The sequence below is a fragment of the Anomaloglossus baeobatrachus genome, chromosome 2 (genome assembly GCF_048569485.1).
Source record: "Anomaloglossus baeobatrachus isolate aAnoBae1 chromosome 2, aAnoBae1.hap1, whole genome shotgun sequence".
Lineage (NCBI taxonomy): Eukaryota > Metazoa > Chordata > Amphibia > Anura > Aromobatidae > Anomaloglossus > Anomaloglossus baeobatrachus.
In genome coordinates, this window is record NC_134354.1 from 442031550 (window position 1) to 442048106 (window position 16557).

Below are 16557 nucleotides of genomic sequence, written 5' to 3' on the forward strand. Positions count from 1 at the left end.
AGCCTCCTCCAGCATCAGCCTCCCTCTCCCAGCCTTCCCCAGGATCAGCCTCTCTCCTCCCAGCCTCTGTCCTCCCAGCCTTCCCCAGCATCAGCCTCCCCCAGCATCAGCCTCTCTCCTTCCAGCCTCTCCCAGCATCACCCTCTCTCCTTCCAGCCTCCCCCAGCATCAGCCTCCCTCTCCCAGCCTTCCCCAGGATCAGCCTCTCTCCTCCCAGCCTCCGTCCTCCCAGCCTTCCACAGCATCAGCTTTCCCCTCCCAGCCTCCCTCAGCATCAGCCTTCCCCAGCATCAGCCTCTCTCCTCCCAGCCTCAGCCTCTCTCCTTCCAGCCTTCCCCAGCATCAGCCTCTCTCCTCCCAGCCTCAGCCTCTCTCCTTCCAGCCTCCCTCAGCATCAGCCTCCCCTTCCCAGCCTTCCCCAGGTTCAGCCTCTCTCCTCCCAGCCTCCTTCAGCATTAGCCTTCCCCTCCCAGTCTCCCCCAGCATCAGCCTCCCCCTCCCAGCCTTCCCCAAGATCAGCCTCTCTGCTCCCAGCCTCCTCCAGCACGCCGTGCTCCTCTGCCGACACTCACCCACACCCGATCGCATACACTCACACCCACACCCGATCGCATACACTCACACACACCCGATCGCATACACTCACACACACCCGATCGCATACACTCACACACACCCGATCGCATACACTCACACACACAACTGATCGCATACACTCACAGACACCCGATCGCATACACTCACACACACCCGATCGCATACACTCACACACACACCCGATCGCATACACTCACACACACAACCGATCGCATACACTCACACACACCCGATCGCATACACTCACACACACCCGATCGCATACACTCACACACACCCGATCGCATACACTCACACACACCCGATCGCATACACTCACACACACCCGATCGCATACACTCACACACACACCCGATCGCATACACTCACACACACAACCGATCGCATACACTCACAGACACCCGATCGCATACACTCACACACACCCGATCGCATACACTCACACACACCCGATCGCATACACTCACACACACCCGATCGCATACACTCACACACACCCGATCGCATACACTCACACACACCCGATCGCATACACTCACACACACCCGATCGCATACACTCACACACACAGACACTGACGAAATCGCACATACGCCGCTGATACTCACAACATCCGGAGATATCACATGCTTCTGGCCATGTGATCCTCCGGCAGGTCCTGGAAGCTCACAGCACAGTATCGAGGCCGAGAAGCAAGCGATATCGCCGGATGCTGTGAGTGTGTGGATGCGATGTGTGTGTGGTGTGTGTGAGGTGTTTGTGAGAGTGAGTGCGATCTGATGTGAGTGATGATCTGATGATGCGTGTGTGTGTGCTGTTATGTTTGTGCGTGTGGAAGTCCCGCCGCTGCAGGACCTTGATTTACTGGTAACTATGCAAGCATGGTTACCAGCGCAACACGTCCCCCGCTCGCACGGGAGCCCACACCAGCATACGGCGGCGGCGTACGCTGATGTGGGCTCCCGTTGGTGAGGGGGGAAAGGGGGGGGGAGTACAGTACTCACCTGGGATTCGTGGCTCCGTGACCGTGTCAGTTCGGGCAATGCGGGGGGGGGGGCAAGAGCTAACGTCTATTGCGTGAGGGGGGCGGGGCGTGGCGTGGGCGAGTTGCCAATGCCTGCAGGGTGCCGGGGCGAGAGGCCAATCTGTGGGGGGGGGGCAGAGCCTGGGCGAGCGGCTGGCCAATCCGTGTGGGGGCGCAGCCGGGGCGAGAGGCCAATCCGTGTGGGGGGGCGGGGCCATGGCGAACCCAGCGGCCAATCAGCTTTGTGTCACCGTAAGGACATGTCACGGTGACACAATGTCACCGTGACACAATTTTGGAGCATGACAGACAGACAGACAGAATAAGGCAATTATATATATAGATAGATTATATTATTATTAACAACAACAACAAGCTAATAACGTAACAGTGCTCCATGATGGGTAACCTGTCTTACAGCACTTAGAAGTTAAAGTAAAGCTGGGTGGCATATACAGATGTGAGATACTGGGTGGAAAGCAGAGTGGCAGATATGAATGCCTTTACAAAGTATTAATGCAGATTTAAATTTATCTCCTTAGGATATCAGATTGTGACATTGCCAGCAGCAGCGGTGAAACATCTCAGTAAGTGCTAGTTACCATTAGGCCCAAGTACTGTATTTGTAAGATTAAATATTATAAGTAGGCATGTGCGGATATATCTTTGTGTATATCAGTTATTTAGTCAGATAACAGGGTACATGGACACTGTGTGGATCAGCTCAGTATCCAGTGGATATAGGCATGCAATCACTGATTACCCACACTAGTCACTGCAAGCGGGTATGCAAAGTTGTCATGGGGGCTGGCCATGTGTCCTTCTCATCCTTGTTGAGTCATGTGACATACATGTAATGTGTGCTATACGGGATGCCTTTGTTGGGTGGGAAGTCCTCACTTGTCACTGGTGATTCAGCAGGGATGTCCCTGCATATGGATAGGGTTGTCAGATAGGCTCTTGATACAATAAAATAGATATGGAGAGGATACTAATTATGAGCAAAAAAATACTCTATGTTCCCTAATATGTCTACCTCTGTTTCAGGTTACACCTGCGCAAACAATTGTTAGAGGCCGGGCTGCAACAGAAACAGGATATAAAATCCCCTATGTTGACGAGTTTTACCAATTATTTACAGAAGACCTATTCAGAGATTACTGTTGTGAAAATGGCAAGTTTGATGAGTTGCATGTAGTTGATGAATACTCCTTAAAGATTCCCATCCTAATGAATAATTATGTGCTTAATTTCAGGTAAACAATGTTGCCAGATATCTTCATTATGTCAGCCCCGAGGAACTCACCCTGGATTTTATTAAGGACTTTGATAAGACCATGGCAGATTTTGATGCATTGTCAAATCTAAAAACAGCCGAGAAAACTATAAAAACATATATAGGAAATGTGCGTCAATTGGTGATTTTTTTGACAGGTGGTCACTACTCTGGTGACCTGGATGAGGAAACCAAAATCGCTGCAAAATCTTTTTTAGAGGTTTTAAAGAAAATTGAACAAGGACTCAATGAGAAGACACGGAAAAGCACAAAAAGGGGGTAAGCATAGGAGAGTAATTGCTTGGATATTTTTTGGAAATGACAAAGTATTCATACAGAATGTATAAATGTGAAAGTAACTTTTGTCTTATTCTTTTTATCACATACAGGTTGGGTCTCCAGCCACTCACAAATACAGAATGCTGCAAAAATCTAGACGTGTCTAAAAAATATATTATCACCATCTTTGAGAAGGCAAGCTCGGATAAAATAATCAGTGACAATGACAAGGCTCTAGTTGGATATTATCTCATGGCACTCCTCATTTTAAAACACAAGCGTAGACCATCTGTACCAAAAACACTGACAGTAAGCTACTTAGTTATCACACTATTGACAGATGTAATGCTGTGTCATATGTCATGTATTTTCTATGGTTCTTATCCAATAGGTAAAAGAATGGCTGCAGAGGAAGCAGGTACAAGACAGTAATGAACAAACCTTCACAGCTATTTACACAAGAAACAATGTCATTATATTGGACAATGAGGAGGAGCAGGTCAGTGTTAGAAATCCTATATAAAACACCAAAACATATACTCTTTCTTCATCATGTTTCTCAAAGAACAAGCAAATCCATAACACAATGTTTCACTGTAACAGCTTTTTAGCACATATTTTGAGAAGCTACGGCCAACACTTGAGAAACCGCAATCAACCACGGTGCAACAGTTTTTTCTTTCCTTAAATGGCCAAGAAGTTAAAAATCCCACAAAAGACCTGGAGCGCTTCCATAACAAGTAAGTGGAAAGGGAGAAACACAAGGCCTTGTTTTTGAAAATAGGGAAAAAAACAAACAAAAAAAAAAACCACACACCACAAACTGTCTTTGTTGCCCATAGAAACCAATCTGAGCTCAGTTTGGATGTCTTAAATTGCTCAGGTAAAATGAGTTTTCGGCTTGGTTGCTGTAGGCATCTAATAATTTTTTTTTTAGATTGTATGGACACATTTTCAATATACCGTTGGGGCCCTTTACACAGGTGATTATTCAAAGAGTGCTTGGCAGATCTGTGGTTGCAGTGTAATTGTGGACAATCAGTGCCAGGTTTGTGGAAGTGTACAAATGAAATGACATGTTCATGATTTCACTGTAACCAGAGATCTGCCAAACAATCTTTGAACAATTTTGTAGGTATGTCAATAGGCCTTCACTCATACGAACAATTACTTTCTTCTCAGGTACAACCTGCCCCTTGTGACGTGGCAGATGGCAATCTCTGCATATGAGCAATGGGCAGAGGAGATGTCAAAGGGCAATAGATCTCTCACAGATGAATATGTCTATTATGGAAAACTTGATAGCCAGCTTTCCACCCCGGATTTGGTTGAGGGAGTGAAAAAATTGGTGAAAATGGAAGAAAACAAGGAAGGAGAAAAATTGGGGTAAGAGCCCTAACTGAATACACTAACATCGCCATCAACCACCTTCCAAAGCATCAGATATGAGCAATGACTTTCAGTTCAATGGTCTTGTTCATTCCAGCAATTTCCCTTATGTTTCCTGAGCTTATTTTGAAGTTACAACATATGCTAATGCATTCAAAGAGGTCAATCATAAATGTCCTTGAAAAAAAAACTTTAACATATCTTACCTATCATTTTGACTTCACAGAGAAAATGTCACCAAGAGGGCGAGGACCAGCGATGAACACGAATTGGACAGCAGTGAAGGGCCGAGCAGACAGAACGAAAGTGACGAGGGACAGAGCAGCTGCGAGGAACATGAGGGTCCACGCAATTCATTGTACCATAAGCTGACTGATGTGTGTCCTGTAGATATTGATACTTCTCCACCGTCAATACACCTGTGTAAAGAAGTAAGCCGGGATCATGCAATGTTTCTGCGAAAGAAATGGATCTTCAATCAGAAGAAATTAAGAGTAGCAGATGCTGCTGGTAAGGTTTTTTCACTACCAATCTATATGCACTAGATGGCGCTTTGTTCCAGGCCTATGTGTACAGAAAATATGTGTCCTGATTCTTTTTTTTTTTTTTTTATTTATTTAGCATCTTTCAGGAAACCCCCCTGCAGTAAAGACTTGTCGAGATATTTGAAAGGACACGGATGGAATAGAAATATACCACAAATAAAAGAAGTGAAGCGTGCTTGGAAACCCCCTATACAAAGACAAAAAACCCACGTTACAGAGGAGATCAAAGAACTCGTGAGGACGCAGAAATGGAAAGGACTAGTTATAACAGAGGACAGCAGTAAAGGTGGGCATACTGTGAAAACCACCAAAGGTTTTAAAAAGGGAGAAGTGGTCTGTGATTATCACGGAGACTTTATAGACGGTAAGACAGCGGAAAATATACAGAGATTGCAGACAGGAATGTCCTATCTGTTCTTTTTTAAAAGCAAAGGAGAAAAGGTGTGCATTAATGCCACCAATGCGCCTTGAAATTGCCACCCAGACATGCAGTCCACTTTTGGACGGTTGATAAACCATTCGTGTAAGATGGACAATCTTAAGCCAAAGCAGGAGTGTGTTGTTGGAGAGACCCCAACAATTCTCTTTTTTGCCAAGAAAGATCTGAAACCAGGGACAGAATTATTTTTTGATTATGGAGTCCGAAGAAACCAATATGGAGAAGGGGGGGAATGTTCATGGCTTGACACTTAATATTTTACATGGGCTCTATCCATGCATCTGACCCACTATTCTTTGTGTGTGTGCACTTTAATATATTTGTCTTATGTGTGGACAAAGGGACAGTTAATAGTTATACTAATGTTAGTTTTCTTTGTCGCTCCATTGGGAGACCCAGACAATTGGGTGTATAGCTTCTGCCTCCGGAGGCCACACAAAGTATTACACTTAAAAGTGTAAACCCCTCCCCTCTGCCTATACACCCCCCCGTGCATCACGGGCTCCTCAGTTTTTATGCTTTGTGCGAAGGAGGCACACATGCACGCAAGCTCCACAATTTAGTCAGCAGCAGCTGCTGACTACATCGGATGGAAGAAAAGAGGGCCCATAACAGGGCCCCCGGCATGCTCCCTTCTCACCCCACTCTGGTCGGCGGTGCTGTTAAGGTTGAGGTACCCATTGCGGGTACATAGGCAGGAGCCACATGCTGTTTTCCTTCCCCATCCCTTAGGGGCTCTGGGTGAAGTGGGATCCTAACCGGTCACCAGGCACTGGGACCGTGCTCCCTCCGCAGCCCCTGGGGGAATCTGCTGGACAGGAGACCGGGTATCGACAGGGACAGGCCCTGCTCCTCTGAGGTACTCTGTGTCCCCTTGGGGACGGCGCATAGAGCGCCTGTGTTATGGACGCTGCAGCAGCTGCTGGGTGTGTTGGTGCGCCGGGACGACCGCGCTTGTTTGCCGCCCGCGCTTATAACTTTACTCCCCGGCTTTTGCGGCCTAGTACCGCATACTCCCGCCCCCGGGCCTGCCAGTCAGGGGTAAGGGCGGGACGCTGCACTGGACGTCAGCGCTGAGGGCTGGAGCATACTTCGTATCCTCCTCCCCCCTCACTGAGCACCGTGGGGCACCAGATTCCCGCACTTTCTGAGGCACGCCCACGGCCCCCTCCTCCTCTCAGAACGCTGGCAGCCATTTCTATCAGCACTTCTGACGCTGGAAAACTTCAGAGGCGAGCTCCACAGCTCTGGGAGGCCCAGGCAGGGAATCTGGTGGTCACACAACCGCTGAGAGCGGTCGGTAAGCCGCACCTGTTACTAGGTGCTGGCCCCCCTGGGTGCCGAAGTGTATATTTATATGCTTATATTGTATACATTTACTCTGTACGGCCGCACTATTTGCTTTTGGCTATATACCCTCTCTGATTGCTCTAAGAGGAGACAACAGCATGTCGTCCGCAAAAAGCAAGGGTGCCAAGGCACAGGCTTACTTTGCAACCTGTACCTCATGTGCGGCTATGCTACCTGCAGGTTCCACCTACCCCCATTGTGTGCAATGTTCGGCCCCTGTGACACTCACTCAGCCGGAGCCTCTGCCACTGGTGGGACCCTCGGCCCCGGTGGAACCACCTGCTGCCACTGTCCAGGTGACAGGGACAGAGTTTGCAGTATTCGCTGACAAACTGTCTGAGTCTATGGATAAATGGTCTGCTAAGATACTAGAAGCTTTGCAGTCCAGACCGGTAACACAGGCCCCGGGCACTGTTGAATCATTGACCCCAGGCCCCCCTCGGTTGGAGCAGCAAAGTGCTCCTGGGGCGACTCATAGGTCCCACGGTGGGGACTCCGACACGGACCGCAGTCCCAGACCGCCTAAGCGGGCTCGCTGGGAGCTTCCCTCGACTTCATCACACTGTTCAGGGTCTCAACATGAGGACTCTCTGGAGGATGAAGCGGAGGTGGCAGATCAGGGCTCTGATCCTGACACCGCTCTCAACCTTGATACACCTGAAGGGGACGCCATAGTAAACGACCTTATAGCGTCCATCAATCAGGTGTTGGATCTTTCTCCTCCAGCTCCTCCGATTGAGGAGTCAGCTTCTCAGCAGGAGAAATTCCATTTTAGGTTTCCCAAACGTACTCGGAGTGCGTTTCTTGATCATTCTGACTTCAGAGATACAGTCCAGAAACACCGAGCTTTTCCAGATAAGCGCTTTACTAAGCGCCTTAATGACACACGTTATCCCTTCCCCCCTGACGTAGTCAAGGGTTGGGCGCAGTGTCCCAAGGTGGATCCTCCAGTCTCTAGACTGGCGGCTAGATCCATAGTTGCAGTGGCAGATGGTGCATATCTCGGCATGGAGTTTCATACTCTCTCAGCGATAGTGAAGCTTCCGCTGGACAAACAGCGTTCACTACAAACAGGGGTGCAATCTCTCCTTCGAGCCCAGTCGCACCCCTTGAGGCGCCTCATGCACTTCCTAGGGAAGATGGTGGCAGCAATGGAGGCAGTTCCTTTTGCGCAGTTTCATCTGCGCCCACTTCAATGGGACATTCTCCGCAAATGGGACAGGAAGTCGACGTCCCTCGACAGGAACGTCTCCCTTTCTCGGGCAGCCAAGGCCTCCCTTCAGTGGTGGCTTTTTCCCACTTCTCTGTCGAAGGGGAAAACCTTCCTGCCCCCATCCTGGGCTGTGGTCACGACGGACGCGAGTCTGTCAGGGTGGGGAGCGGTCTTTCTCCACCACAGGGCTCAGGGTACCTGGACTCAGACAGAGTCCTCCCTTCAGATCAACGTTCTGGAGATAAGGGCAGTGTATCTAGCCCTAAAGGCGTTCCAACCGTGGCTGGAAGGCAGGCAGATCCGAATTCAGTCGGACAACGCCACGGCGGTGGCATACATCAACCACCAAGGCGGCACACGCAGTCGGCAAGCCTTCCAGGAAGTTCGGCGGATTCTGCTGTGGGTGGAAGCCACAGCCTCCACCATCTCCGCAGTTCACATCCCGGGCGTAGAAAACTGGGAAGCAGACTTTCTCAGTCGCCAGGGCATGGACGCAGGGGAATGGTCTCTTCACCCGGACGTGTTTCAAGAGATCTGTTGCCGCTGGGGAACGCCGGACGTCGATCTCATGGCGTCTCGGCACAACAACAAAGTCCCGGCTTTCATGGCACGGTCTCAAGATCACAGAGCTCTGGCGGCGGACGCATTAGTTCAGGATTGGTCGCAGTTTCGACTACCTTATGTGTTTCCTCCTCTGGCAATGCTGCCCAGAGTGTTACGCAAGATCAGGTCCGACTGCCGCCGCGCAATCCTCATCGCCCCAGACTGGCCGAGGAGGTCGTGGTACCCGGATCTGTGGCATCTCACGGTGGGTCAACCGTGGGCACTACCAGACCGACCAGACTTGCTGTCTCAAGGGCCATTTTTCCATCTGAATTCTGCGGCCCTCAACCTGACTGTGTGGCCATTGAGTCCTGGATCCTAGCGTCTTCAGGGTTATCTCAAGAGGTCATTGCCACTATGAGACAGGCCAGGAAACCAACGTCCGCCAAGATCTACCACAGGACGTGGAGGATCTTCTTATCCTGGTGCTCTGATCAGGGTTTTACTCCCTGGCCATTTGCCTTGCCCACTTTTCTGTCCTTCCTTCAATCCGGAATGGAAAAGGGTTTGTCTCTCGGCTCCCTTAAGGGACAAGTCTCGGCGCTCTCTGTCTTTTTTTCAAAAGCGTCTAGCCAGGCTTCCACAGGTACGCACGTTCCTGCAGGGGGTTTGCCACATAGTCCCTCCTTACAAGCGTCCGCTAGAACCCTGGGATCTGAACAGGGTGCTAACGGCTCTTCAGAAACCACCCTTCGAGCCAATGAGGGATATTTCTCTTTCACGCTTTTCGCAGAAGGTGGTCTTCCTAGTGGCAGTCACATCTCTTCGGAGAGTGTCTGAGCTAGCAGCGCTGTCATGCAAAGCCCCCTTCCTGGTGTTTCACCAGGACAAGGTGGTTCTGCGTCCGGTTCCGGAATTTCTCCCGAAGGTGGTATCCCCTTTTCATCTCAATCAGGATATCTCCTTACCTTCTTTTTGTCCTTATCCAGTTCACCAATGTGAAAAGGATTTGCACTTGTTGGATCTGGTGAGAGCACTCAGACTCTACATTTCTCGTACGGCGCCCCTGCGCCGCTCGAATGCGCTCTTTGTCCTTGTCGCTGGCCAGCGTAAAGGGTCGCAGGCTTCCAAGTCAACCTTGGCTCGGTGGATCAAGGAACCAATTCTGGAAGCCTACCGTTCTTCTGGGCTTCCGGTTCCTTCAGGGCTGAAGGCCCATTCTACCAGAGCCGTGGGTGCGTCCTGGGCTTTGCGGCACCAAGCTACGGCTCAGCAGGTGTGTCAGGCGGCTACCTGGTCGAGTCTGCACACTTTTACGAAACACTATCAAGTGCATACCTACGCTTCGGCAGATGCCAGCCTAGGTAGGCGAGTCCTTCAGGCGGCGGTTGCCCACCTGTAGGAAGGGGCCGTTTTACGGCTCTTTTACCGAGGTATTCTTTTACCCACCCAGGGACTGCTTTTGGACGTCCCAATTGTCTGGGTCTCCCAATGGAGCGACAAAGAAGAAGGGAATTTTGTTTACTTACCGTAAATTCCTTTTCTTCTAGCTCCAATTGGGAGACCCAGCACCCGCCCCTGTTCCCTTCGGGCTGTTGTTTTTTTGTGTACACATGTTGTTCATGTTGAATTGTTCTTTTGATTCATGGTTTCAGTTCTCCGAACATCCTTCGGATTGAATTTACCTTAGACCAATTTATAAGTTTCCTCCTTCCTGCTTTTGCACCAAAACTGAGGAGCCCGTGATGAACGGGGGGGGTGTATAGGCAGAGGGGAGGGGTTTACACTTTTAAGTGTAATACTTTGTGTGGCCTCCGGAGGCAGAAGCTATACACCCAATTGTCTGGGTCTCCCAATTGGAGCTAGAAGAAAAGGAATTTACGGTAAGTAAACAAAATTCCCTTCTTTTCTTATTTTACTGCTGTAGAGTTTGTACTTGTTCTTATAATTGCTTCTCAACTTATCTGTCCATCCTAGTTGCTTATGACTAGAACGTTTTTTTTTTTTTTTTTTTAAAAACATGTGATTGCCACAGTAAATCACAGGTCAAAAATAGGTACCGTCCACAGCCAGTAATTGCATACAGCAGTCACATACTATGGTCAGAAACAAGCGGGACAAGCCACAGCAGGGTGTCATTTCTTACGGTCATCTACACATATAGCAAGAAAAGGGGACACACACACACACTTATTATAGCACCATCAATTCCATGGTGATTTACATGTGAAAAGGAGTATACATAATAGGGACAGGTACAATAATCAAATACAAGACACAGACTGATTGATATATATTAGTCTTTGCCTTGTATTGTTTATGATTATTGTACCTGTCCCTATTATGTATACCCCTTTCACATGTAAAGTGCCATGGAATTGATGGATACATACAGTTTATAGAGACACTAATACAGGAAATAGTGTGGAGCTGTATATACAAGCCTTCAGCCAGACGAGAGAGAGACACACACACACACACACACACTCACGGGGACGCTACTGGGGATATACATATAATGGGGGAGGCTGCCCACTCTGCCCTGAGCTGCAGCCCCTCAGGGACAGAGAAAGGGAGGGCAGGCTGGCTGCAGCCCCTCAGTCAGAGAGGATGGACAGAAAGAGGGGAGGGGGTGGTTTGGCGGCCCCCACCCATGCACAGACAGAGGGCTGGCGGCCCCCACCCAGGCACAGACAGAGGGCTGGCAGAACACTGTATTACAGGACATAGAGTGGACCTGTATTACAGTATGGTGCTGTGTATGAGCTGGATGCAGTTGGAAGACAGACACATACATATATACATAGACAACGTACGTACGGGATCTTCAAGATTACTCATCTACACAGTGGTACAAGAAGATGGAAGGCGTCCGTCCATCGTAATGTCAGCACTACCTGCATTGCTTGGATACCTAATTGAAAAAAACGAATAGGCAAAACATTATGTTTTATAATTTTAGGGCTGCCAGCCCCCAGCGGAGCCCACAGAGGGCTGCCAGCCCCCAGCGGAGCCCACAGAGGGCTGCCAGCCCCCAGCGGAGCCTACAGACGGCTGCCAGCCCCCAGCGGAGCCCACAGACGGCTGCCAGCCCCCACCGGAGCCCACAGAGGGCTGCCAGCCCCCACCGGAGCCCACAGAGGGCTGCCAGCCCCCACCGGAGCCCACAGAGGGCTGCCAGCCCCCACCGGAGCCCACAGAGGGCTGCCAGCCCCCACCGGAGCCCACAGAGGGCTGCCAGCCCCCACCGGAGCCCACAGAGGGCTGCCAGCACACTGTATTACAGGACATAGAGTGGACCTGTATTACAGTATGGTGCTGTGTATGAGCTGGATGCAGTTGGAAGAGACAGACACATACATATATACATAGACAACATACGTACGGGATCTTCAAGATTACTAGTCTACACAGTGGTACCAGAAGATGGAAGGCGTCCGTCGATGGTAATGTCAGCACTACCTGCATTGCTTGGATACCTAATTGAAAAAAACAAATAGGCAAAACATTATGTTTTATAATTTTAGGGCTGCCAGCCCCCAGCGGAGCCCACAGAGGGCTGCCAGCCCCCAGCGGAGCCCACAGAGGGCTGCCAGCCCCCAGCGGAGCCCACAGAGGGCTGCCAGCCCCCAGCGGAGCCCACAGACGGCTGCCAGCCCCCAGCGGAGCCCACAGACGGCTGCCAGCCCCCAGCGGAGCCCACAGACGGCTGACAGCCCCCAGCGGAGCCCACAGAGGGCTGCCAGCCCCCGCCAGAGCCCACAGAGGGCTGCCAGCCCCCGCCGGAGCCCACAGAGGGCTGCCAGCCCCCACCGGAGCCCACAGAGGGCTGCCAGCACACTGTATTACAGGACATAGAGTGGACCTGTATTACAGTATGGTGCGGTGTATGAGCTGGATGCAGTTGGAAGACAGACACATACATATATACATAGACAACATACGTACGGGATCTTCAAGATTACTCATCTACACAGTGGTACCAGAAGATGGAAGGCGTCCGTCGATGGTAATGTCAGCACTACCTGCATTGCTTGGATACCTAATTGAAAAAAAAAATAAATAGGCAGAACATTCTGTTTTATAATTGGGGAAGATACAGGGGCATACACATACTGGAGGGGGTTACACACACTGCCCCACTCTCAAGCAGGGCCAGGGGGGAGCCCACAGAGGGCTGCCAGCCCCCAGCGGAGCCCACAGAGGGCTGCCAGCCCCCAGCGGAGCCCACAGAGGGCTGCCAGCCCCCAGCGGAGCCCACAGAGGGCTGCCAGCCCCCACCGGAGCCCACAGAGGGCTGCCAGCTCCCACCGGAGCCCACAGAGGGCTGCCAGCACACTGTATTACAGGACATAGAGTGGACCTGTATTACAGTATGGTGCGGTGTATGAGCTGGATGCAGTTGGAAGACAGACACATACATATATACATAGACAACATACGTACGGGATCTTCAAGATTACTCATCTACACAGTGGTACCAGAAGATGGAAGGCGTCCGTCGATCGTAATGTCAGCACTACCTGCATTGCTTGGATACCTAATTGAAAAAAACAAATAGGCAAAACATTCTGTTTTACAATTGGGGAAGATACAGGGGCATACACATACTGGAGGGGGTTACACACACTGCCCCACTCTCAGACAGGGCTGCAGAGAGGAATCTGGCGGCGCACAGGCAGAGCGCAGAGGGGTCTGGCGGCGCACAGGCAGAGCGCAGAGGGGTCTGGCGGCGCACAGGCAGAGCGCAGAGGGGTCTGGCGGCGCACAAGCAGAGCGCAGAGGGGTCTGGCGGCGCACAGGCAGAGCGCAGAGGGGTCTGGCGGCGCACAGGCAGAGCGCAGAGGGGTCTGGCGGAGCACAGGCAGAGCAAAGAGGGGTCTGGCGGAGCACAGGCAGAGCGCAGAGGGGTCTGGCGGCGCACAGGCAGAGCGCAGAGGGGTCTGGCGGCGCACAGGCAGAGCGCAGAGGGGTCTGGCGGAGCACAGGCAGAGCGCAGAGGGGTCTGGCGGCGCACAGGCAGAGCGCAGAGGGGTCTGGCGGCGCACAGGCAGAGCGCAGAGGGGTCTGGCGGCGCACAGGCAGAGTGCAGAGGGGTCTGGCGGCGCACAGGCAGAGCGCAGAGGGGTCTGGCGGCGCACAGGCAGAGCGCAGAGGGGTCTGGCGGCGCACAGGCAGAGCGCAGAGGGGTGTGGCAGCGCAGAGGGGTGTGGCGGCGCACAGGCAGAGCGCAGAGGGGTCTGGCGACAGGCAGCCCGTGCCCGTACATCTATACCGGCGGCAGGCAGCCCGTACATCTATACCGGCGGCAGGCAGGCAGCCCGTGCCCGTACATATATATATATATATATGTATTTATACCGGCGGCAGGCAGCCCATGCCCATACATATATACCGGCGGCAGGCAGGCAGCCCGTGGCCGTACACATATACCGGCGGCAGGCAGGCAGCCCGTGCCTGTACATATATACCGGCGGCAGGCAGGCAGCCCGTGCCCGTACATATATACCGGCGGCAGGCAGGCAGCCCGTGCCCGTACATATATACCGGCGGCAGGCAGCCCATACATATATACCGGCGGCAGGCAGCCCGTGCCCGTACATATATACCGGCGGCAGGCAGGCAGCCCGTGCCTGTACATATATACCGGTGGCAGGCAGGCAGCCCGTGCCTGTACATATATACCGGCGGCAGGCAGCCCGTACATCTATACCGGCGGCAGGCGGGCAGCCCGTACATATATACCGGCGGCAGGCAGCCCGTGCCCGTACATATATACCGGCGGCAGGCAGGCAGCCCGTGCCCGTACATATATACCGGCGGCAGGCAGGCAGCCCCTGCCCGTACATCTATACCGGCGGCAGGCAGGCAGCCCGTACATCTATACCGGCGGCAGGCAGCCCGTGCCCGTACATATATATATATATATACCGGCGGCAGGCAGCCCGTACATATATACCGGCGGCAGGCAGGCAGGCAGCCCGTGCCCGTACATATATACCGGCGGCATGCAGGCAGCCCGTGCCCGTACATCTATACCGGCGGCAGGCAGGCAGCCCGTGCCCGTACATATATACCGGCGGCAGGCAGCCCGTACATCTATACCGGCAGCAGGCAGGCAGCCCGTGCCGGTACATATATATATATATATACCGGCGGCAGGCAGCCCATACATATATACCGGCGGCAGGCAGGCAGCCCGTGCCCGTACATATATACCGGCGGCAGGCAGGCAGCCCGTGCCTGTACATATATACCGGCGGCAGGCAGGCAGCCCGTGCCTGTACATATATACCGGCGGCAGGCAGGCAGCCCGTGCCCGTACATATATACTGGCGGCAGGCAGCCCGTACATCTATACCGGCGGCAGGCAGGCAGCCCGTACATATATACCGGCGGCAGGCAGGCAGGCAGGCAGCCCGTGCCCGTACATATATACCGGCGGCAGGCAGGCAGCCCGTACATATATTCCGGCAGCATGCAGCCCGTACATATATACCGGCGGCAAGCAGCCCGTCCCCGCACACACGCGCGCACCGGCATCAGGCACCCCGTACGCATACACACATAATACTCACCCCACCGCCGCCGATATTGAAACATGGCGCGCCCTGCGATGCGATGACTTCCGGTTTGTACTGCGCATGGCAGCCGAGGCAGCGCATGCGCAGTACAAACCTCTCCGAACACTTGTGGCTGAGCAGCGTCTAACGTGAGGGGAGGGAGCGTAGTCTGATGTCGTCAGTGACGACGTCAGACTCGGCCGGCCCCTCTGCTTCGTTGGCGAGAAAGCTAATTAAGGTACCGTCACACATAACGAGATCGCTAGCGAAATCGCTGCTGAGTCACGGTTTTGGTGACGCAGTTGCGATCTCCCTAGCGATCTCGTTATGTGTGACACCTACTAGCGATCAGGCCCCTGCTGTGAGGTCGCTAATCGTAGCTGAATGGTCCAGGCCATTTCTTCAAAGGCGATGTCCTGCTGGGCAGGACACATAGCTGTGTGTGACACCTACAAACGACCTCATTGACGACAAGGAACTCAGACATAATAGGCGTGCATTATCGGTCACCTTTTCCCCACCCTTCAGTTCCGATTGGTGGCCGCTAATGCATTGTAGTTGGGATCGTAGTTGTGACTCCACCCGGATCGTAGTTGTGACCCCACCCGTATCATAGTTTTTACTCAACCCAGATTAAATAATGTATTGTGCTAACTAAAGTGTTGTCATGTACTATGCTAACTGATGTACTGCAATGTTTTTAGCTGCCAAAATAGTGACCCAAATAATGTGCTGCCATGTTTTTTGAAAAGCAATGCTGCGCCATGTAGTGTGCTAACAGATGTGCCGCCATGTAGTGTGATAACGATGTGCTGTCATGTCTTTTGAAAAACAATGTGCCGCCATGTAGTGTGCTAACTGATGTGCTATCATGTCTTGAAAAGCAATGTGCCGCCATGTAGTGTACTAACTGATGTGCTGTCATGTCTTTCGAAAAGCAATGTGCCGCCATGTAGTGTAATAACTGATGTGCCGCCATGTAGTGTGCAAACTGATGTGCTGCCATGTTTTTTGTAAAAAGCAATGTGCCGCCATGTAGTGTGCTAACAGATGTGCTTTCATGTCTATTGAAAAGCAATGTGCCGCCATGTAGTGTGCTAACTGATGTGCTGTCATGTCTTTTGAAAAGCAATGTGCCGCCATGTAGTGTAATAACTGATGTGCTGTCATGTACTGTGATAACTGATGTGCTGTCATGTGTTTTGAGAAACAATGTTCCGCCATGTAGTGTGCTAACAGATGTGCTGTCATGTCTTTTGAAAAGCAATGTGCCGCCATGTAGTGTGCAAACTGATGTGCTGCCATGTTTTTTGTAAAAAGCAATGTGCCGCCATGTAGT

General features: G+C 51.9%; 1 long non-coding RNA gene across 1 annotated transcript; it reads right to left on the reverse strand.

The window, feature by feature from the left end:
• Window positions 1-4922: 4922 nt before the first annotated feature.
• LOC142290245 (uncharacterized) lies at window positions 4923-13190 on the reverse strand. The gene is made up of 4 exons (XR_012750250.1): window positions 13102-13190; window positions 12604-12697; window positions 12041-12134; window positions 4923-4984 (listed from the first exon to the last, which is right to left on the reverse strand). It is a non-coding gene; the product is annotated as an uncharacterized LOC142290245 (long non-coding RNA).
• Between the last annotated feature and the right edge of the window lie 3367 nt (window positions 13191-16557).